This window comes from Rhinolophus sinicus, linkage group LG03 (genome assembly GCF_036562045.2).
Source record: "Rhinolophus sinicus isolate RSC01 linkage group LG03, ASM3656204v1, whole genome shotgun sequence".
In the NCBI taxonomy this organism is placed as follows: domain Eukaryota; kingdom Metazoa; phylum Chordata; class Mammalia; order Chiroptera; family Rhinolophidae; genus Rhinolophus; species Rhinolophus sinicus.
Genome location: NC_133753.1, coordinates 113,206,523 through 113,232,039, shown reverse-complemented (window position 1 = coordinate 113,232,039; position 25,517 = coordinate 113,206,523). Strand labels below are relative to the sequence as shown.

General features: G+C 35.2%; 1 long non-coding RNA gene across 2 annotated transcripts in view; it reads left to right on the top strand.

Moving 5' to 3' along the window:
- The first annotated feature begins 7,752 nt into the window (after positions 1 to 7,752).
- LOC141570666 (uncharacterized) overlaps positions 7,753 to 25,517 on the top strand; it is a 48,776-nt gene continuing 31,011 nt past the window's right edge. The window contains exon 1 of one of the 2 annotated variants that reach the window (XR_012494957.1): positions 7,753 to 7,869. This is a non-coding gene — a long non-coding RNA (uncharacterized LOC141570666). The remainder of the gene's footprint in view (positions 7,870 to 25,517) is intronic. The other variant, XR_012494956.1, reaches the window with a different exon arrangement.

Below are 25,517 nucleotides of genomic sequence, written 5' to 3'. Positions count from 1 at the left end.
ATTTCTATCCTTTAAGTTTTAGCATCCAAATGCCACAATACTGGATCTATTCTTGTTTTTCTTACACCACAGATAACGTAGTATGTTCTGGGCTCTTCGATCTTGTACATCAGAACAAAATCTGAACTTTCAGTCATAGATATATTTACATGTATATTTATATGTATATTTATATTTATCTTTATATTATCTATGTTTAGATTTAGATTTAGGTTTAGAAGGGCTTATCTCTGGAAAACTCTGTTGAGGTAACTCACAACTGTTGCTGAACCTTCTAAACATTTGTCTCCAGGGAGTACACTGGCTTACTTAATATGTGGATTTCTAAGAATTACGTGACTTACTTCTGAAATGCTCTTTAGTTTTTCTTATTTGGTCTTCCTTTCATGGGAAATAAAGCAGAAAATGTGCCAGAGAGTGATCAATGAAGTTTTTATCAAGTGATGATAATATCTATCCAATTTTAAAAAATGATTCTTGTGGCAACTGTACTTACTATCATTTCACTCTACCTTATATTTTCCTCTTCAATCACTGTATTATTTAGATAGAAATAACTTTATTTGAATGAGCCTTCCAGCAGTTTTTGTTTATAACTTGGCCTTTTGTAAAAGATATCTTAAAAATATTTTCTCATACAATCCTTAAAGATGTTTTCAACAAACTTCAGTGTTAGTTTAAAATATAAGTATATTTTATTTGTCATACAAGAACTAAACAACTTTATTGGACAGGTTCACCTTTCTATGGAAAGAACTCCAGAAAATTGAAGAGAACAAGAGCACCGTTTTTTAAAATTTACAATTTGGATTAAAAACATATAACAGAAAGTACTACTTATAGACATATAGACATAGAGAGACACAGGAATGTTTTTTCCATGTTTTTTTAATTAGCTTTATCTCTTCTGTTCTGAAGTGGATATGTGTTTTGGAAATACTCCTTTTTGCTCTTGTTTATCCTTGAATTTTGCTATTTTCTTACTTTTAAATGGTTTAAATATAAGGTAATATGTTTGAATATATGTTGTTTAGATATAAATATCTTAAATACAATAGCTACAGCCAGCAATGATTGTTTAATTGTGACAATCAGGTATGTACTCTCATTCTCTCATTCTCTCTCTCTCTCTCTCTCTCTCTCTCTCTCTCTCTCTCTCTCTCTCTAACACACACACATACACACACACACAAACACACACACACACATACACAGGCACAAACATATAAATACACATTTAAGCTCACAGATAATATTCTTTCCTATTGTAGGATACAGGAATTCACATATCAGAAAAATCAATCTCCATACAAATCCATAGATACATGTGTAATAATTTCCTGTTAGAAAACTACTAAGCTCTAACATATTTAAAACTCTTTGTATGGGGTGGATGGTTAGCTCAGTTGGTTAGAGAATGGTACTGGTAGCACCAAGGTTGCTGGTTCAATCCCCGCATGGGCCACTATGAGCTGTGCCCTGCTTAAAGAAAAAACAAAACAAAAACAAAAAAACCTCTTTGTGAGGCAAATTTGTATCAAAATGGTGCACTTAGAAGACTTACCTCCTATTTATATAGCTCCTCAATTAAAATGTAACAAAAATTATTTTAAGAGAGCTAAACATTAAGGAGTTGACAAAAGAAAAAATAGCCATAAATGAACTAGAAATGATGAGAAATTACTGAACACTAGGAAGCAAACACAGTCGAATTGATATATGAGTACAAAAGACTGCTACAGCAGTGCAGCAAGCCAAGATCATAGGTAATGGATAAAATGAACAGAAATGTTCACTGAGGAAAACAGGGGAGTGGAATCAGAGGCACTGCATTGTTCTCCCCTTTTCCTGTCCTACTTGAGCTATGGAGTAGACCACAATGTTAATTACCAAAAAACTAGATATGAGAGTGAGGACATTTTGATACATTGAGCATTTCCCCAAGAAGTTACCGAACTTGTAGGATATACTGGAAGGAGAAAACAATGTCACATACAAGGCAATATACTTTTTCACCAAAGTAATAGAAGGTACATCCTATCCTCAGAAGTTGCAGAGAATAGTGAGGAGTTCTGAAAAGATGAGCTTCCCCCCTTCCCCCCCCAAATCACCAACCTTTTAGAGAAAAGTTTTAAAAAACAGAAAGGCACTAAGTGAAAGTAACAAAGAAATGTCCAGTTGAGGAGACAATTAATAAAGGATGTGAAATCTGTATGTGAAAAGTGAGAGAACCCATCCTAAATCTTGGAAATTTAAATTTTCACAGTATTTTAAAAAACAGTATGGTATTTAATAGTTTAACAAAAATAAATGAGGGGTGAATGAAAAACCTGGAACACTAAGGGGAGAATGAATACACACACAAAAGCAAAGGGACAGAGAGTAGGGGTGCAGGGGAAGTCAGCAGACATAGAGGATAGATCCATGTCACCCTAATGCATTAGAAACTCAAAATCTACTTAATAGGGATTCACAGAAAGAGAAACAAAGTAAATAAAGTGAGAGAAATAATAAAACAGTAGAAAATTGCATGGTTAAATAAAATGAAGAAATTAACAGATTGATCCTAAATATCATTTGGAAATGCAAGGGACTCTGAATAATCTTGAAAAAAAGAAAGTTTGTGTTGTCATACTTCCTGATTTCAAAACTTACTACAAAGCTACACCTGTCAAAACACTGTGGTACTGGCATATGAATAGATATAAAAATCAGTAGAATAGAATGTCAGAAATAAACCCTACCATCTATGATCACTAATTTTTAATTAGGATGACAAGAAAATTCAATGGAGGAAAAACAGTCCTTTCAGCAAATGGTGCTAGATATCTACATGTAAAAGAACGGCTATCTATTCCTACCCCACATAATATAGAAAAATTAATTTAATGTGGATCACAAACTTAAAAATAAGAGTTAAAAGCTACACAACTAACAACAATAATGACAACAACAAAAACTCCCAATCAAGCAAATTTAAAAATGGGCAAAACTTGTATAGACATTTCTCCAAGTAAGATCTACAAATGGCCGATAAGCACATGAAAATCAAAACACAATGAAATATGACTTCTCACTAAGACAGACATTAAAAAAAAAAAAGGAAAATAAGTGTTGTCAAGGATGTGGAGATTGGAACACCCATACACTGCTGGTGGGAATGTAAAGTGGTAAAGCCACTGTGGAAAGTATTTTGACATAGCTTCAAAAAATTAAACATAGAATTACCATATGACCCAGTAATCCAACTTCTAGATACATACCCAAAAGAATTGAAAATGGATGTTCAAACAAAAACTTTTACACAAATGTTCATGGCAACACTATTGAAAACAGCCAAAGGTAGAAACAACCCAAATGCATATCAGTAGATGAACTGATAAACCAAAAAGTGGAAACAACCAAAATGCCCAGCAATGATAAATGAGTAAACAAATGTAAACACAATGAAATATTATTCAGCAATAAAAATAAATGAAGTACCAACACATGCTACAACATGGATGAATCTCAAAAACATTATGATAAATGAAAAGCCAGACATAAAAGGTCACATATTATATGACTTCTTTTATATTAAATGTGCAGGATATGCAACTGTGTAGCTATGGAAAGTAGATTACTGGTTGCCCAGGGCTACGGTCAGTGCAGGGGTGTGGATGGAGAGTGACCACCGACAGGGACTAGGGATGATGAAAATATTCTCAAGTTAGAATATGATGATTGTTGTACAATTCAGTACAATACTAAAAGTAACTGAATTCTATACTTTAAACAGATGAACTTTATGTACATAGATTATATCCCAATAAAACTGTTAAAAATGAGATTATTCATATTAAAAAGAGAAATTAGTGACAAGCTATATCAATGAAAAAAGATCCCAAACTGGACACAATATGGTGAAACTTAAACTACTAGCAGGATTATAAAATTATTCATTTCAGATGAGAAAAATAAACAGCTACAACTACCACAGGTTTGTCACAAAAAAATGAGAATCAGATCAGACTCAGACTTCTCACAATAAGTTGTTTGAACACAATTAAGAGATATAATCTAAGTGCTGAGGGGAAGCAATTTGGAATTCAGAAATCTATATCCAGAAAAAGGTGATTTCAAGAGGAAGGCAAACTTCAGATATCTTCAGGCATGGGAAAACTTGGAAAATTTATTATCCATTTACACTATGAGAAAAATAAGTTACTAGAGGAAGATACGGAAGTCACTATGCTAAAAGTTGTGTAAACTTGATTTTCTAGCTTCCTTTGCAGCTAGAATTCACCATGTGACACAATTAGCCAGTGAGACTCAATTGGAATTCTCTCCCTTTCTCCTCCCTCTTCTTGGAATACAGGTACAAAGCCTACTAACAAAAGCATAAAGGCTACATAATAAGGAAGACAAAAGAAGGCTAGATCCTTGGGGCATTGGCCAGCCATTCTAGCTCTACAATTTTTAATGTGTGAGGTAGATACTTCCTTAAGTGGTTAAGTTACAATTAGTTTTTCTTTGTGTGTGTGTGGGTTTTTTTTGCAGAGTCAGTTGCATTCCTTAGTGAGATATTCCTGCAAATGAAAATAAATTAATATAAAAGATGACGTGGAATATAAATTATGATTGCAAATGAAAAATCAGAAAATGCGAAGAAAGCTGGAATTAACTGAAGGAATAATCAATGAACTGAATGCTTACTAGAATACCTTTGGCAAAATTGAAACAGTGTAGAATTATTTTACCTTCTACATGGCTCAAAGCATAGTGAATAAGACATACCTATGATATTATAATGGTACTGCATTGTTTTTCAGCTTGTAAAAGTAAGTTTCTAAACAAAGTTTGGAAATTTAGTATTATTTTAAAACACAATTAGTGTTATAAGGCGTGATGATTTAAAAAGAATCAACTAAATTTTCAAAAAATGAATGTAAAAAATAGAGGAGAGTTTCAATAATGAATAAATACTCTAATTCTATCATCTTTCATAGCAGGGAAGTCCAAGCTACTGTTGATAAATCAAGCATTGGCATATTACTTAATATAATGTAAACCATTAGAAGAAAGTAAAAGTTATATATAGAAACCAGTCAGAAATTAAAGAATGGGGGAAAATACAGGAAGTTTTTCTTGAGTAGATAAATCAAGAAATAGAGTAAATATATAAACAATATATAGAGCAAATATACAAATTACATATAATTTTATATGTAATACATAATACTCTATATGATATATAAAAATACATAAATTATGTAAAACACACAAAAATGGTAAGATAGAGAACTAAAAAGAGAAGTGTGCTATTTGTGCTGTTCGCCTAAAGGAAATGGATACCACCCATAGGGAGATTACTATTTTTCATTTTGTTTTTCTTAAAAAAGCATTTTTATTGTATACATCATTTATAGATTTCAAAACAAATTAACAAAGTACAGATTTTGGAGAAAGAAAAACTCCCAGCTCTCTTTTGCATGAACAACAACAGGACGAGCCAAAATGTCACCATTAATTTTTCCATAAATAGGCAGTAAATACAAGTGCATGGAAAATATCCTTAGGTAGCCAACTATTTCAGTAATTGCTCAAAGCTCATTCCTCAGTAACATTATTTCTGAAGCTGATACATATTATGCAATAGTTTTTATTTTAGTTTTTATATTTTTCCTGTGTTCATCATATTTCAATATTTTTTAAAACCACATAGCAATTCAGAGAGATGTGGTTGAAAATATTTAATGATAAATGTCCTTGAATTAATTCATTTTAAGCCATGACTTTTGTTTGAAGTGGACCTTTGTAGTCTTTATAGCCTTCCTTTCTGCATGCCACTGAGGTTTATTCCTGATTTTTTACGCATTTGTTCTACAAGAAAACTGAAATGCAAAACATAAATGAAGCCTCAGAAGCCCAGGACCCAAGTACAATACTTGAAGAAAAAAATGACAAAAAGAAAAAGTACTCATATTTACAAAGAACAAAAGGCAGAACAAAACAAATACACACAGAAGGCTTAACAACAGCAAGCATACAAAAGAAAAAAATGTTGGTGGGGTTAGGATGGTGTTATCTTCACAAATAACAAAAGCCAAGAGGGGCTCAAACAGAAAGCTTAAGACAAATACTGATTGATAGAGATGAAATAATGGTCTAAAAATAATAAGCATGACTTATAAAGTCAACATAGAGAATCATAAAAGAAAATAAACCAAAATAAGCAATAAATATTAAAATATAAATGAGAACTAAAATTCAGAAATAGAAGTTAATGATATTATGAAAAGAAAAATAATTGTGGCTTAGGGAATGAGGAGCTAGAGTTATGGAAAGATTTATGTCCCAATGCCAAGGATAGGTTTGAATAGATTTCTAGTAAAAGACACCAATGCAAGTTAAGAATTATAGGTAACACTCACTAAACACAAATTCAATAGTGTTTATCAAATCAACTCAATATCAAATCTATTCAATAGTGTTTATCATTAATATCTTTAATTCCACATGCACAATTTTAATCCTGTGAAAAGATAAAACTTTTCATTGTAATATTCTGTGCAATCCCCTTGATATTTAGTACATGTTTATCATAGTCTTTAATATACAAGACTATAGAACACTGAGGAGTTGTGGCCAGGATGTAAACATCTGAGCATTACTGAAAAACCCAGAAAATATCCTATTTTTAAGTATTCCTGTCTTCACTGTTAGTACCACTATTTTTTTTGAATTTGTGATCCAAGAATGAAATTGAGCTCCATGACAATTAAGTCTCTGACAGTTTTATACTAAAATAAAAAGATCATAATGATGAAGACTAATATAAATGTTGACATTTAACAAAATGTTGTAAAAGAAAATTTTACTGTACTACAGTGGCTACTTACCAATTGATTTCTTAATAACCCCAAAGAATAAATGGACCTAACAAAAGTTCCTAAATTATTCTTAGAGAATAGCTTCTGTGGGTATATCTTGCTTTTAAAGATGATGAAATTGCTCAATTGCTATCCTTGGCTTCCCACGGATCATGAAAAATCATGATTTCAAGTTTCTCAAGCTCTTTATCTTTGGGTCAAAGTAGATTAAACAGGCTCTTGAGGTCATTACCACTTGTTCATTGTTAAGGTTAAAATACATTCAGTGTATGAACAGAGCTTAGCTCAGATAAAAGAAAACAAACGTATCTACAGAGCTTGTAATTTTTAAAATGCTTTAAAAATCATTTAAAGAGGCAGCATTTGATTTAAATATATTATTTTTCACACTTAGAATGAAAATCTTATTGTACAGCATTTTATTTTTATATTTATAAATGTAATAATGTCAAAATGATTCCTTTGATGTGGTGACCTATGAAATTCTTTTGGCATGTGGTAGCATTCATTCACTGTAATCATGAAGTCTATATTAAATAATCTATTTCTGCAGTTATTTTTAAAAGATGTCCTTTTAAAAAACAGAAAGCTTAAGACAAATATTGATTGATAGTGATGAGATAATGGGTTAAAAATAATGAGCCTGAATGAGAATTATTCTGCCTGCATCTTGCACTGGAGTAAGATATGCAATTAAAATTCCCACTAAACAGTAATAACATCTTTATGAAGACAGTCTGATAAGAAATTCGGGCCAAGAATGCTAGCTAGAAGAGCTTTCCATTTGCTTTAGCTAGCATCCTTTTCACACATTCCTTGCTACAAAAAGACAATAGAAAGTAAAAAGGGGGGGAACAAAGATTCTTTGTAAATACTGGTGCTTAACTCGGTGAGGACTGCTGACCCTCAGTACTCTGTAATTTCCTGGTTCCACACTCTGCCTCTCAGAGCCTTGTCAGATTGTAAAAGCAAAAGGTTCTCCAGGGTTGCTCTGAACGTAAGTTTCCTTATCTTTTTGTACATACTGTATACTGTGCCAGTATTTCTTTGTAATCTATCCATTTTTAGTTTGTCTTTTTCCCTGTTTACTTAAAGTGCTGCAATACAGACTGGGGGGAAAATATCTGTGCGATCATTTTCATACTTTCCAAAATAGTAACAGCCACATTTTATTATTATCCCCATGTTTTCTTAGTATACCATATCCGAGACAGATTTGATATTTTAAAATATGTCTTCAAGGAAATCAACACAATTAACAGAGTTATGTTTTATGAGGTTGAGTGCTGTGGCATTAGTATCTCAGCTCATTTTTTAAATAATTTATCTACTTTTCACATAGTTTTGTTTCTGCAGGGTAACCTAAGGATTGGACAAATTTATTTCTCCCATGTTGTGCTTGGTATTGATGTTTGGTTTCAGATGTTATAAAATCAGTGTTGAGTATGAGTAAGTTATTCATAATACAGCTTCTAATGAAGTGTGGACGTGACTTGAATAATAAATATCCTAGCCCTTAATAAGATTCATCTCAGGCTCATAATAAAACCCTACATTGTTTCTATAATCCAGCGGAATTTTACCAACGTCAAATTAAGACACATAAGAGCACATTCTTAGAGTGTGATTCATAATCCTTAGGAAATGACTGTAATTGATTTACAACAAACCAGCTGTACTGAGAACTCGGCAGCCCCAGGTGATTATAGCAGTTGTGCTTGAGTAAACCTGTGTGCACAACATGCTATTCTGGAATTTTTTATTTGTCAGATTGTAAAATCCAAAAGTAAAACACGTGGTTAATGGAGAACTTTTAGCAAAACGTACTGGAAAATGATCTTGCTTAGGTAAACATTTATTTAAACACATTAATAAAAACGTCAGGCACATTTAAAAATCACATAAAGAGTCGATAAAGCTACCATGTGTTTCTAAAATGGAAGAATCTGTTCCCTTTACATATGTAGATTCTGCCTAGTTCAAGCTTTCTTTTTATAAAATACTGGCATATGCAGTGTACTGTATCTGAAAATGATAGAGTGAGCCTCTCTGGTACAGTCTTGTCAATTACATGTGCCTTGTTTCATTAGCTGCAGCTAATTATTAACCATAGTGTTCTAGGCTATGAATTTAAATTGAGTAAAATGAGTGGTCATTTTTTATGATTTCCTTCTAGTCGTTTCAAATTCATCAGACTATTTTTATTACATGTGAAAATACTGAAAGTATAATAATCCAGATCTTTCACCACCTTATTCAGTAACTGAGTAAGTGTGCGTATTAAAGGTGACAAAGATAGATGGGATTAACTCTGTTTTTTTGCTTGACAGCTTTTGCCCACAACATATGTTCCGTGCTATCAGGGTTATTACAGAGAACACAAACTAATCAGGGGGACAGATTCACAAACAGTGCCTGCAACACATGGTGGCCTCCCAGTCCTAACGAGGAATGTCCAAATCACTTACAAACATGGTCAAATAATGCAAGCATTTGTCATTTTGACTGTGGTTTTTAAAGCCATGGTTAAAATAATCGTGTTGTGTATGAAGCCTCTGGATTGAAAGGTGAGATGCGGAGATTTGACCTTATTTGCTGTTGTGTCATGAAAAGGGAGAAAAATTATGGGCTCTGTAATAGTTCTGATCAAGATTCAACTATCTCCGTGTTTTACTTTTAAAAATAGTTTATGGTTGGGGTTTCTTCTTGAGGCTAAATTTCTTAAGGGGAATTAATATCAGAAACCCTTTTCATTCAAAGGTTAAAAACTATTAAGACTATTAACAGCCATACACTTACTAATTCTTTCTTCCATTAAGAGAAAATGTTAACTAAATCTGCTTGCAAAGATCATTCAGGAATTCACATTCTAAGGTAATTTGGTGATTTTGCTCATCGAATCTTACAAGTATTTCAATTACTTGAACACTGAGACTAGTCTCTCATGCAGTAGCACATATATGAGTATGTGGGTATGTGTATTATTATTTCTTTATTTTTAATCTATCACATATTCTACGTATACACAAATTTTATGTCACTGCAAGATGTCTCTTGGGTGACACACTGGAGAACATCACTCTCTATTTGCAAAGTAAATCAGAAAGGAAAAACTACAGGTAACGTTGAGCCAAATGAAGTGATTTGAAAATTATAAGGAGAATGTGACTGGGAAAAGAACTCAGAATTGTGAGATTTCCAAGTAAAGGGACCCATTAAGAAACTGGAGAAGTCTGCAAGGGCAACAGCCAAACAGAAAGTCCTCTGGGCTCAGGATTTATTCCACTGACTTCTCTCAGGTTTTTAAAAAGGAGAGATTTCTCTATTAAAGTTTAAATTCTTGATTCCCACATTTTTTTCTCTACTGAGTCTTCTTCCCTCAACCTGTTTATCATACTCAAGGTGACAGGTAATTGTTACTGAAGTATGAAAACATTTTAGAAATTATATGAATTTGAAGTTAAAATAGATACTATCATATTACCCAATTAGCTTGGCCAAAGTTTATAGTACTCTGCAGTCCTATAATAAAATAGAATATAGTTCAAATAGAATATAGAATAAAACAGAATATATTTCAAAGGTGTAGGCTTTGGAGACACAGAGGCTGTTTTGAAATGTTGATTTTGATACTACTTCGTACATGTGTCTATTTGGGAAGTCTGTTAACTTTAATGAGACTCAATTTTCCTCATCAGAGAAAAAGATAATACCTATTAAATAGGGCTGTTAAGAAGATTAAAACAAAACCAGTTTTGACAAAGCATTTAGTAGAGTATCTGACATATAGGAAGAGCTATGTAAGTGGCATCTATTATACTTATGAGACAATAATCTTGGTTATTCATTTTGAAGTTTCAGGCCAGGCTCTAATCTTGGGGGAGAATATTCTTGTCAGTTCTATTTCCATTCAACAGAGAGGTTAAGTTCCTCTCTCTTTCATCTCATTAAGAAATAGTGACTTTTTCTGCCCAGGACAGTGCTTCTTTTTGACTGCAACGTGATTTTGCATTTTATCAATTTCCTGAACAGAGAACTACTTCAACCTCCTACTATGCCCCCCTCACCCCCACCCCTGTAATGTTAATGTAACTGCATTCAAATTCATTCTTGTATACCTCAGAGAAGAGTTATCTCTGGTTCATAGTACTTTCTCAAACTCCTATGGATCCCATTTTATTCCACTTCTATAGTTATCTCACTCTTTCAATTATCCTTTCCCCTTCATTTTTTTCTTTCTCGAGATTGCCTTTTATCCCCATTAGTCTATAAACATGTTTCAGCATATACCATCTTAAGAAAGAAAAAAATTCGCTTTTAACCTCTAGGCTTCCTCTAGTTTCTTCCATTGATATCTAAGAGTACTGAATGTAACCACCCTGCTGATCCAATTTTCTCACTTGTATTCATTCATTAAGGACTAAAATCTTGCTATTGACCCCACCTTTCCATTGACAACATTCTCCGGCTGGTCACCCTGATCTCTTATCTGTAAAGCCCAATACACCCTTAGTCTTTATTTGTAATATTTGTAAATGTTGATCTTCCTCTGCTGGAAGTTTACCTCTCTCATTTTCCAACAGTGTCACTCTATCTCGTTCTCCTCAAACTTCTCTGGCTACTTATTGAGACCCATGTCATCCTTTTCTTTTACCTGTTTCTGCGTTGTAATTATTCCATCTTTAGTGTTCTTTCATTCAATGCACTGGGTGACATACAGCCATGATAATTATCTACATCTCCAGCTTAGCATCTTACTCAAGGTGTTGGCCCATATAACCGTGGCCTAGAAAACACTACTTGGGTAGTTCAAGCATAACTTGGCAAAAACAATGTAACATGAACCCTCTACAACTCACAAATCTCATTCTCTATCTTGGAGACTTATATCAAAATACTGCCAGTTTCCCAAGATGCCCAAAGGTCATTATAGATTTTTCACTTTCCCTACATTCACTCCTTTTCAACATTTTGTCAGTTATACCTTTGATACACTTAATAATTTATTTTCCCTCTCTACTATCTCTGCCTTTGCCTTATGTTAGACCCTCATCTTTTCTTACCAGGATTTCCTATTTATCTTTTCTTCTAGTCTTCCTTTCTTCCCTCCACAATGTATTACCTACACTGCCACAAAAGTGATTTTTCTAAAGTATAAATCAGATCACATTATTCCCTTAAATCATTCCAAGTCTTTCTATTAGCTTCAGGATAAAGTCTATCGTGAAATATATCTTTCATCATCTTCTCTTCCCACCGCATTCATATATATATATATTTGTTTCTGTGTGTGTGTGTGTGTGTGTGTGTGTGTGTGTGCTATCAGAATGCTGACATATTTGTAGACCCCTGAAGTTTCTTTCTGTACATGTTCCTTTCTTGGCTCTGCCCATACTTTCCCAATTTCCCTGAAATAGCTTTCACATTATTGTTCAATTAATCACATTCTCCTGGTTCTCTAATATTCCCCTCAGCTTTCATCAATATGAAGGAAGAGGCTTTCTAACTTTATAACTCTCTTGACTGAGCTAGGTGTGCCTTCTCTGTGCTTCTGTTGCCATTGGTAGGTATTTCTATGACAGCTCTTATCACTGTGAATTTTATTTATTTGTGTCTTACTCACTAGACTAGAAGAAGAAAACATGACCTTCACTTTGTCAGCTAAACAGGTCCCCTAAACTAATGCATATTTGACAATCCATAAAAATTCATTAAAATACTAGCCAAAAAGCTCAGCTCATGTTCCTCAATCTCTACCATCATCCCCTTTCAGTTGTTGATATGTGTATACTGTGGTCTTTTCTCTTCATTTTGCTTTTCCTATTTCCCATTTTTTTCCTGTTTTCAGATTCTTGTTTTTCAGGTTTTTACAACAGGTAATTTACCTAAATATATCTGTTATGGAAATCTCTCTCTCTTCTTTCTGTGAGTTCTGACTTTCTGACATTTTTCACTGAACCCTACTTCCACTAATTACAGGATCTTAGCTCTTCAAAACATCAGTACATCAGTAGCACGATCTGTTTGTCTTGGAGATTGCATTCATCTCAAATAAAATCCATTACATTTCTCCCAAAAAAAAGTTACTAATTTAAATGTCCCATAACATGTTAACTTGAATTGATATGTAGTCTTGGGAAATTATAGCTTTGATTTCTCTGAAAGCATGCAATGTAACCAAGGCTTAATGTTTGTATTTTAATTTTAAGTTTTCTTTGAGAAGTTATAGCTAAATCTACAGTAACTCTTTAGAGAGTGTTTTGCTTATGGCCAGAACCATTCTAAAAATACTCCTTATACTCACAAACAAGGGCAATTCTAAGTGAAAATATACCAAAAAATATGGAATTGACAGTTACAAGTTTAATGTAGACATTTCATAGAATGGGATATCATACAAGTTTTATCCTAACTAGAACCTATTTTTGTGATATTACAGTGGAACCTCGGTTTTTGAATGTCTCGGTTGACAAACATTTTGGTTTACGAATGCCATAAATTTTATGGATCTATGGTATCATTAGACAGTAAAATTAATGCTAAATTTGCAGTTTTAGGGGTTGATTTTAAAGGTCTGGAATGGATTAATCCATTTTGCATTACTTTCTATGGGGAAACTGTGCCTTGGTTTTCAAATGTTTCAGAATTCGGTCTTCCGGAACGGACTACGTTCGAAAACCGAGGTACCACTGCATTTAAAAATGACATTACTTTAGGGCAACAATAATAAAGGAATAACATTTATAAAAATGCTATATACTAGATGGCTAGTATGATTTCAAGGCCTTGTCTAAATTATAATCTCAAAAGTTCACCATTCTTTCTTCTTTCTTTGAAATCAAACTTAATTAGAGGGTGTTTAAATTGATAAGACTTAATACACCAGGAAAATAGCCAAATGTGTTTTGGCCACAGTATGTGTACACCAATGATGTGTTCAGCCAAACTTAATTTTAAGCTAACTGGCCACTGAAATATGTTTTCCTTATAAAACTGACTTTCAGGATCACTCTGAAATTGTAGTCAAGAATAACTTTTCGGAGTGACCTCTGCAACATGGCTGAATAATATGTCCCTCATTTGTGTCCCCACCTCAGCAAGTATTTGGCATCCATCCACAAAGAAAAGGGCATCTGTGGGGCTATGGGATACAAGCACCATACACCAAAGGAACTGGGAGTGGTTTTACCCACCCATGTGTTGGGAAATAGACATACAGACCTTGGAACTAGCTGTGGATCACGCAGTGGCTTATGGTCCAGGTCCAACCCTTCTCAGCAGTAGTCTGGGAGCCATTGTAGAACACTATTTTAGATAATCACCCACAGACAAAGGAACCTTTGCAAAAGACAGACCAGGTTTTCAGTGGGGAAGTTCTTGCACAGCACAGGAGCAGAAGAGTATGAGTTTGGGTACACTGGTGAGGGTAAGAGGAACAGCTTGACTTTACCCACATCATCCTCAAGGTGGCACAGTTCAGTGCCAAGAGCGATCTTCTCAGCCTGTGATTTCTCCCGCAGAAGAAAGCGAGAGCATGTGAGTGAGTGCCCAGCTCCCTTGCTGTGCAGAACACTGGCAAAGAGGCCTATTTCTCTGTTGCCCCATCCAGAGTACAGAGTCATGAGCTGCCTGACCAAGGATCAGAAAGAGCCTAACAGAACAGCAGATAAGACCCTCAGAGCACATTCAAGGAATGCAGATCTTACTAACTGCATCGAGGGCTCCTTCAAGAAGTCTGCCCCTAAGCTGCTGGCGACACCTCACACACACACATCCCGACTGGCCCACAGGCATCCTAGCCATCTGCGTACCTCAGGCACAAACACCCCGACCCTGTGGCTGGCTCTCTGCCCTCTCAAGAGCAGCAAGAGCAATATTTGGCAGATGGCTAGTGAGCACACAAATATCAGCCCAAATCTGCAAGCCAGAGAGAAACCACAAACTTCAGTTTTAGCTCCACCCTTGGAAAAGCAAAAAGGAAGCTGTCAGCACCCAGCCTAGTGAGTTATAGGATTGAGGGAAGGCATAAAAACTTAAGAATTTTATCAGGAACGGGAGTAAGTAATGTGGAACAGGCACAGAGAAAGGTCTGAGAAAGCCTCAGAATCCTGAGCGTATTCTCTCCCAAAGGCAGTCAGTCAGGACTGGAGAAGGTGACTGCTGCTTTAAATATGAAGACTGCGATGCAAGACTTCAAGGAACATGAAAAACCAAGGAAACATGACACAATAATCTTCCAAAGGTTCACAATACTCTTATGTATACTGTATAATGCTATGTATGTTGAGATATAGATTTTATTACTGTTATTCTTACCCATTCATCTGCAGATGGACAAAAAGGCTACTTCTATATCTTGGTCACACACACACACACATACACACAGTGGAATACTATTCATCCATGAGAAAGAAGGAAATCATGCCATTTGCAACATGGATGGACCTCAAGAATATTACGCTAAGTAAAAGAAGTCAGTTATAGAAAGAAATACTGTATGATATCACTTATGTGTGGAATCTACAAGGCTGAACTCATAGAAACAGAGAGCAGAACGGCGGTTACCAGGGATGCAGGATGAGATAAATGGAGAGATGCTGGTCATAAGGGTACAAACTTCCAGTTATGAGTAAGTTCTACATCTATAGATATAATATGCAGCATGGTGACTATGGTTAATACTGTATTAAATATTTGCTAGATGCTAATAGAGTGTATCTTAAATGTTCTCACCTCAAAAATAAAATGATAATTATGTGAAGTGATAGAGGCGTTAACCAATCTTACTGTAATTATGTCACAGTATAAAAGTGTATCAAATCATCACATTGCACACCTTAAATTTATACGTCATGTCTCAATTAGATCTCAATAAAGCTGAAAAATAAGAAAGAAAAACTCTTCCTCTGACATACTAAAATATGCCTTTGTTTAGATAGAAGTGTTCTAAAAGCCAAGTATACATTTAGTACAATATGTGAGGCCATGTAATACCTGACATTTACAGTTAATCGGCGCAAATTGTCGTCGTTGCCAAAATTATAAGTCTAGCTGCCTACATCCTTTCACATAATTTTATAGTTACTTAAAATGGCATGTTTGATTTTAAAGCTCTAGCTTTTTAGCATAATCATAGCAAAAAAATGTCTTTTGTTTTTGCCAAAAAGAGAGGACATTTTTGGTACTACTGAATTACAGTTATTCTTTCTGAGTACGCGCGTGTGTGTGAGAGAGAGAATGTGTGTGCAAATATACAGACTTAACATGGAAGAGTGCAATAAAAATGACAATACAATTGAGGAAAAAGTAAATCTTACATAAATTTAAATATTATACGTGTTACTTTTCTACCCAGTGTTCTCCCAGACGTTTGGTGTTTGTTTATATCCTTCATCCACCCCAAATTGTCCACTTTCACTAAATTATTTAGACTTTTTTATAACTAAGAAAAATATATTACATGGAAAGCATAGCTTAAAATTTATAGTCATACTGTCCAAACTGTAAAACTGGTTGTAGAGGTGTTATCTCTACTGTTGCTCTAAATAGCCCTTCAAGGTACTTCATGAAGGTATCACCTGTGTTTTATAATCATAGCAAACCCTGAATTAGAGGAGACATAATTTTTTTGGTCAAGGTCATAAAACTAGAGAGTGCTTCAAGCATAAAGCTCTGTAAAACAGACAGTCTTTTTTTGCAATTTCCACAAATATAAATTAAAACATTAAAATTCCACAAATTCAAGAGCTAAGTGGTTTATATAACCGTAAGAAACTTGATACATATTGTAGCTTCAAAGGCTATTTTGTCCTGGTAGGGCTTGCCATAATAGCATGACATGAATAATTCTTTTCAGAATATATCTTAACCTCTAAACTAAAAAGTGGGTGAAGAACGTATATATATATATGAAATTAAGAAAGGAATATAAAAGCTTATTAGTATTAGAAAAATATTCAACTTCAGAAAATAATTTAAAAATGCAAAATTAAAAAAGCTAATGTGTTGGTGAGGTTTTGGGGAAACATGCACTCCTATATGGGACAGATGGAATTTGAATTGATAAGAAATTTTGTGCAACGTATTTGGCAATAATTTAAAGAAAATCATAAAAACATGTTTCTCAAATCTAACATATCAGAATTTATCCTAAGAAAACAATCATATATGTATGCAAAGATTTAGTTTCAAATATGTAGCTTTATTGTTGATGATGATACACACAAAAAAAGAATCCAAGAATCCAATAATAGAAGAGTGACCAATTAATTATTTAATAATATAGCAGTAACAGACAATTTAAAAAGAGAATAAATTACCATTAGAAACATTTATGATATGTAGTTTAAATAAACCAATCAGACTGAAATTATATGTATAATATGATCCTAGTTTGAAAGCAATATAGTTTTGTAGCTAAAACCCCAGTTTAGAGTTAGATTCATAAATTCCAGTTTGGTTGTATCATTTACTGGTTATGTAACCTTTAGGATGTTACTTTAACCTTTCTGAAATTCAGTTTCCTCATCTATAAAATGGGGTTGAGAAAATTCCAAATTTATAGGGCATTTGTAAGATTTCAATTGAGATAATTCATGTAAGGCTTTTAGTTAACATTTATGATAAATCAATGTTAATATCATAATTCTTGTTATATAACATGAATATTTTGTGTGATATTTCATATTATCTGTTTAATATTATATGTATATAATATACCAATATTATATTCAATATGCTATATTGAATATGTGTTTATGGCCAAAAATTCACCAAAATTTTTCAAGTGATGGTTTCTTAATGGTGGGGTTGTGGTTGTTGTATTTTTTTTTTCTTTACTGAATTAATATAACTTTCTATAATAATAAAAATGAAATAAAATTGCATAGGTCAGATTAGAGTAGGGATTGCAGTAATACCCAAATCCTAAAATTTCAGTGGATTATTTCTCACTTCTGCAAAATCTGCACGAGTCACATGGCCCTCTGGGGAAGCACATACCAAGCAGTATGAAAGTCTGTTTACATCATGAAGCTTCATGTGCCTTCTAGATCTCCACAGAGAGGAAGTAAGCTGGAAGGCTCTCTGTGGGGCTTTTTAATGCCTCTGCCTAGAGGTGATACATGTCACTGCCCGAATCTATTGGCCAAACCAATCATTTGGTACTTCCCATGTGCAATGGCTGGAAAGTGTGGGAGAGCAGGTAAATATGTGATAACAAATGTCTCAGAAGGAGATCCAAGCTGGTGGAGTAGATAAACACTGCCTGCTTCCTTTTGTGAACACATTAAAATTACAACTAAATTATAGAACAATTAACCTGGAGAACCATCTGAAATCCAGCTGAACAAAGATTTTATAACTAAGGATATAAAGAAGAGGCCACGTTGAGACTGGTAAGAGGGGCAGAGATGAGAAATGGGCTGGAATAGAACTTCCATGTCACAGTTGAGCATCAGGAGGGATATCTCGGCTACGGTGGTTTCCCCCCAGAGAAGTGAGGGATCCCAGCCCCATATCAGGCTCACCAGTTCAGAGTACTGGTGCTGGGAAGAGGATCCCCCACAACAGCTGGGTGTGAAAAACAGTGGGGATTCTGACCATCAGGTTGGGATAGGAGGCTGCAGGAACCCCCTTAAATGGCCCACACACAGACTCACTCACTCACAGGCACTCATCCTAGGCTTTGGTGGAAGGACAGTACCAGAGGGCATCAGAGGCATACAGGGGGCAGACTGAGGAGTGTGGCTTTGGGGCAGAGAGCTAGAAGAAAGTTGCCATTTTCCCTGTGTAGTGTCCTGCTCCCATGCAGGTCACAGGTGGGTGCCATCTTTCCTGTGTGGAGCCCTCCACCCATACCCAAATCTGAATCTGAATTATCATGGTGAGCTCCCCTGCTCCACCGTGCTGACTCCCCAGGATGCTGCCCCACCCAATTCCCACAATGCTGGAGACATTTTCTCCACCCTCATTGCACTCTTTCTTGGAAAACTATCAGAGTCCATGGGCCCCACGCAGGTGACTGCTGGCCTCGGTGGGCTCTGAGACATTTGCTGAGTTGCTCTAGGCTCAGAACTGGCACTAAAACATAATCTGTATTAACATGGTGAACAAAACTCTTCCCATTCTAGTGACTCCCTGAGGCCCTGTCTCACCCAACTCTAGTACCACATGAAGATTTAGCAGTGGATGAACCTTACAGGAGCTGACAGGTACAGCAGGCCTTGGGGTGTCCTGGGTATTTGCAGACCTAACCCAGGCCATAGTACTGGTGGTAGCCATCCTCAGTTTGCAGCATGGCCTCTCCCAGATGCCTACAGGTTTAGCACAGGAAGCAAACAACCATGGATTGCTTTGTAGCTCCTACTAGATAGTCCTCAGCTTGTCACAGGCAGTGGATGATCTGGGCCTATACCAGAGTCCCTTGGATAAGGCCCCAAAACCAATATACTTGGAGGTTGGCTTCAGACCATAACAGAGCACCACCCAACTAGCCCCACAAGCAGCACACTCAAAGGGCGGTCTCAATAGGAAGCAGAGCCACCTGGGGCAAATTCAAATCCATGGGGTAAAACCCCCTCCCCCCACAGAAGCCTGTAAGCTGTGGATGTGGCCAAAGCCCACAGCCAGTAAGCCTGAGGGTCAATTCCACTAATGTGTCAATAGCAATCAAGGCTAAACTATAACAGGAGGACACATGAACAGGAAGACACACACAAACCACAACTAAGGACACTCCTGGACCACCTGGAGCAGGTGACCAGGGAGACTGTGCCACTGGACCCGACAGGGCACCTACTACATAAGGCTACCCAGCCAAGACTGGGAGATGTAGCAGATCTACCTAATACATAGAAACAAACACAGAGAAGCAGCCAAAATGACAAAACAAAGAAATACATCCCAAATGAAAGAACAGGAGAAAACTCCAGAAAAATAACTAAATTAAATGGACATAACCAACCTACAAGATACAGAGTTCAAAACAATGGTTATAAGGATGCTCAAGGAACTTAGTGAGAAGTTCAGCTAAGAGATAGCAAGCATAAAAAAAGGACATGGAAACCATAAAGGAGAACCAGTCAGAAGTGAAAAATACAATAACTGAAATGAAGAATGCACCAGAAGAAATCATTAGTGGACTAGATGAAGGAGAAACAAATCAGTCATTTGGAAGACAAGGTAGCAGAAAACACCCAATTGGAACAGCAAAAAGAAAAAATAATTTTTTTAAGAAATGAGGACAGTTTAAGAGACCTCAAGACCAACATCAAGTGTACTAACATTTGCATCACAGGGTGTCAGAAGGAGAGTGAGTAAGGAATTGAAAACCTATTTGAAGAAATAATGACTGAAAAGTTTTCTAACTTGGTGAAGGAAATAGACATACAAGTCTAGGAAGCACAGAGATTCTCAAACAAGATGAACCCAAACAGGCCTATACCAAGACACATATTAAAATGGCAAAGGTTAGAAACAAAGAGAGAATCCTAAAAGCAGCAAGAGAAAGGCAACTTGTAACTTACAAGGGAGTTCTCAGAAGATTGTCAGCTGATTTCTCAACAGAAACTTCGCAGGCCAGAAGAGATAGACACAAAATATTCAAAGTGAGGAAAAGCAAGGACCTACAACCAAGGGTACTCTTAAATGAGAGCAAAGCTATCATTTAAAATCAAAGGACAGATAAAGAGCTTCCCAGACAAGAAAAAGCTAAAGGAGTTCATCACCACCAAACCAGTATTACAAGGAATGTTAGAGAGACTTCTTCAACATGGAAAAAAAATATCAAACTATGAATAATAAAAGGGCAATAGCTACATATCTACTGACAATTACCTGAAATGTAAATGGATTAAATTCTCCAATCAAAAGACATAGGACAGATGAATGTATAAGAAACACAACCCTCACATATGCTGCCTACAAGAGACTCACTTCAGATTGAAAGACACAAACAGATGCAAAGTAAAGGGATGGAAAAATATATTTCATGAAAATGGAAATGAAAAACTAAAAAAATAAAAACTGGGGTAGCAATCCTTATACCAGACAAAATAGACTTTAAAATAAGAAAGAAAGACCCAGTAATCCCACTTCTGAGTATTTATCTGAAGAAACTCAATATGATACTTAGAGGGGACACGTGCATCCATATGTTCACTGCAGCATTGTTTACAATGGCCAACACATGGAGGCAGCCTGGGTATCCATTGATGGATGAATGGATAAAGAGGAAGTGGTACATATACACAATGGAATATTACACGGCCATGGAAGGAAATGTGTTCCTGCCATCTATGGTGCCATGGGTGGACCTGGAGGGTGTTGTGCTGAATGGAGTGTCAGACAAAGAAAGACAGATGCAATGTGAGTTTGCTTACATGTGGAATCTAAAGAACAAAATAAACAAATAAAACAGAAACAAACTCATAGATACAGAAAACATTTTGATGATTGCCAGATACGAGGGGGTTAGGGGGAGTGAGTGAAAAAAGGGGACAGGATTAAGTACAAATTGGTTATTACAAAGTAATTATGGGGATGTAGGGTATAGCATAGGAATATAGTCAATAATATTGTAATAACTATATATGGCATCAGATGGGTACTAGGTTTGGTAAGGTGATAAATGAGAGAGGTTGTGGGACAGGGTGAAAAGGTGAAGGAATTAAGAAGTACAGATTGGTAGCTACAAAATAGTCATGAGGATGTAAAGTAAAGCACAGGGAATAAAGTCAATAATGTGGTAATAACTATGTATAGTGCCAGCTGGGTACCAGAATAGTCAGAGAGATCATTTCTTAAATTACATAAATGTTTAGCCATTATGCTGTACACCTGAAATTAATACAAAATAATATTGAATGTCAAAAAAAGAATGCAAACTGATTTTCATAATATTCTAATCAAAATTAGCTGGCAAGTTTACAAACCTCTGCAACAATAAATGAAAATCACATGCCTTCCAAATAAATAAATAAATAAATAAATAAATAAATAAATAAATAAATAAATAAAACCTATTGCAACCGCTAAAAAAAATTAAATAAATAAATAAGAAAAAAGAATTAAATGTCTCTTCCACAAAAAAGTGATAACTAAATGAAAATGAAATAGATTTTTACTAAATTCAAAAGCGTATTTCATTATTCAAGTGGCAATTTTGATTTATCTTTCAAAGAGACTACAAGTTACAGCATCTCTTTAACTTTTTTCCAGTTAAGCATCTCTAACTTTTTCCCTAGACAGGCCTTCCATAACAGTCACAACTGAAGGACACTGAGTTAAACTGGCACCCAAGAGAGACTATGTTAGGACTGGCCTCCCACTGACTTGTGGAATGACACTAAAATACAAGTCAATAAACATTCCTGGCCTCAGTTTCTTTATTTGTAACATAAGTGAGTTAAATACTACATTCTCTAATGTCCTCTCCAGCTAAAAACATGCTGCCTTCTTAAATCAACATGTCCCTGTCAGCTGAAAACTTTGTTATTGCTCTAACTTCAATTTATTTAAGCAATCTCATCCTTACATTGGTAACATTAGTGTCATAAACCTAAATTAAATGTCATGTGGTATTTATTTTTGCAGCTTTCTCACGGAATTCTTGGTAAAATAAAGACAAATAAATATATTCACAGGATGAATTACAAGTCCATGTCAGCTTAGCTCTTTTCAGCAAACCAAGCTTCTTAGAGCATGTGTGGGGCAAGAGTGGGGTGAAATTTATTTCATAATTGATGCTTATAACTACCCACTGAGATAAGTATGATCACAGTCATTGTAAATATAAAGAGATGAGACATTCAAATTAACAGTAAATAATCAAACTGGATTTTGAACTAACTCAAGTACTCAATCCAGGGTTTATGACATTTTTGTACATTTGTACACAATCTTCCCACAATAAAATTGGGGCTGTGGGAGAGAAAAACCTTTACGTCATTTTGGCTGAGGCTAAGAATTAAATTGACCTCAGCCAGACAACAGGAGAAAAGCATATAAATGTATTTAATACAAGTTTTACTTGACACAGGAGCCCTCATAAGAAATAAAGACCTAAAGAAATAGCAAAACCTATTTGCTTTTATATTAGATTGAACAAAGAGAGGGAGTTGTGGAAAAGTGACTAAACTATGTGGAGAGGCTTAAGGAAGATAAGAATGATTTTAACAAGGTCTGACTGTATAGAATTCTCTCAGTGTCAGCATCTCGTCCCTGATGATAAGAATGTTACTTGCATTTTGGTGTAAGGAAGAGATCTTTCATATAGGAATTTCATCTCTTGCTTTTAAGAAGCGGGGAGTGTGGAGTATTTTTCTTTTATTTGTTGTTTTTTAAGTGCCTTTAACTCAAAACAGTCAATATGCCAGAGCAGCATATTTGGGGGCAGCATGTTCTAAACTCCTACAGGGCCACGTTGGAACAGCAATACTGCTGCTTCATTTTAATTAAAACAGAGGTTTGGGAGCTCCCCTCAACCATTCTGGGAAAAGCTGGGCCATGTTACCATAGAGAGTCTTACTCAGAAGAACCTAAAAAAACCACAGTGTGGGAGTAACTGCAAAGGGAAATGGCACCAATGGTTCCAGCTCTAGTTTATTTTACTTTTTAGCTAATGGGTTCATGATAAAAAATGTAGTTTTATATATATATAAAACTTCTCCAAGGATTGTATTGCTCACTACTCTCATAAGCAACTAGTACTTAGCACCTTAAGCCCTATTTGAAGGAATGAAATCATGTAGGCTTTCCCCCAAATTTTCCTAGCACAACATAGTAAACTTTCTAGTCAACAACTGAATTTTTACATAACAAATCCTAAAAATAGTTTTATAATGTGAAATGTATGGCTTCTGTCACTAAAGGAAGAGAAAAGCAATCAAAACTATAGGGACACCATCCGAAGTTGTGCTGCCTATAAGAATATGAAAAAGCAAAGCCACCTACAAATGAAATGAAAAAGATCCTCCTCTGAAAGAAAGCAGATTGGAATACTGGCAAGATTCCTACCTTAAATGACTGTGGTATGTCACATACTATCACTTGCTTAAAATGTTGAAAACCATACTGCTAGATATCTCACAGTTGGATGGAACCATTAATGTTCATTCTCTCAGTGTCAGCATCTCATCCCTGATAAGAATGTTACTTGCATTTTGGTGTAAGGAAGAGATCTTTCATACAGGAATTGCAGCTCTTGCTTTTAAGAAGAGTGTGGAGTATTTTTCTTTTATTTGCTGTTTTTCAAGTGCCTTTAACTCAAAACAAGAGCTCTTGGTATAAGTGTGGTAAATATAGGGAAGAAGTACGTGGCAAACAATTTTTTAAATATTACCAAAAGTCCATACTATGGAAGAAGACTTTTTTTTAACTAACAATGTTATTATAAGTCGTGATGTAAATTATGAAATGTGCACTGAAATCAGTGCTCACGAAGCAGTTATATGATAACAAAGCCAGGTGTTGTTCAATGAATAATATAAGACTGTGTTGAATGTCAATCCCTACACTATGTTACTGTTTTAGTAAACAATATACGCCTTCATATGTTAGTTTAGTATTGAACAATGGTGAAATTAGAAGATGATAAAACCAAACTCATTTAATATACACTTTTAGAGACTGTCCAAAATAACAAACAACAACAAAAGTTATGCGTCAACACTGAATTATGGATCAGCCAAGGAGAATGGTACACTCAAGAGTGTTTGAAATGAGTACAGACATACCCTGTTTTATTGCACATCCCCTTATTGAACTTCAAAAATATAGTATTTTTTACAAATTGAAGGTTTGTGGTAACACTGCATCGAGCATGTCTATCGACACCATTTTTCCAACAGCATTTCCTCACTTCATGTAACAATTTGGTAATTCTCACAATATTTCAAAATTTTTATTATTATTGTATTTTTATGGTCATCTGTGATCATTGCTCTTTGATGATTGTTATGATTGTTTTAGGGTGACACAAACCTCACCCATATGAGAAAGCAAACTTAACTGATAAGTGTTGTGTGTGTTCTGACTGCTCCACCGACTGGCTGTTTCCCCATCTCTGTTCCTCTCTGTCCCTATTCCCTGACACACAACAATATTGAAATCAGGCCAATTAATAACCCTACAATGGCCTCTAAGTGTTCAAGTGAGATGAAGAGTTGCACGTCCCTCACTTTAAATAAAAAGCTAAAAATGATTAAGCTTAGTGAGGAAGGCATGGCAAAAGAAGAGATAGGTGGAAAAGCAGGCTTTTGGGTCAAACAGTTAGCCGAGTTGTGAATTCAAAGGAAAAGTTCTTGAGGGTAATTCAAAGTGCTGTTCCAGTGAATAAACACACGATAAGAAAGCAAAACAGCCTTGTTGCTGAGTTTTAGAAGATCAAACAGCCACAAAATTATCTTAAGCCAAAGACTAATCCAGAGCAAAGCCCTAACTCTCTTTAACTCTACAAAGCCTGAGAGAAATGAGATGGTTGCAGAAGACAAGTTTGAAGCTAGCAGAGATTGGTTCATGATGTTTAAGGAAAGAAGCTATCTCTATAACATAAAAGTGGAAAGTGAAGCAACAAGTACAGATACAGAAGCTGCAGCAACTTATCCAGAAAACCTAGCTAACATAATTAATAAAGGTCACTACACT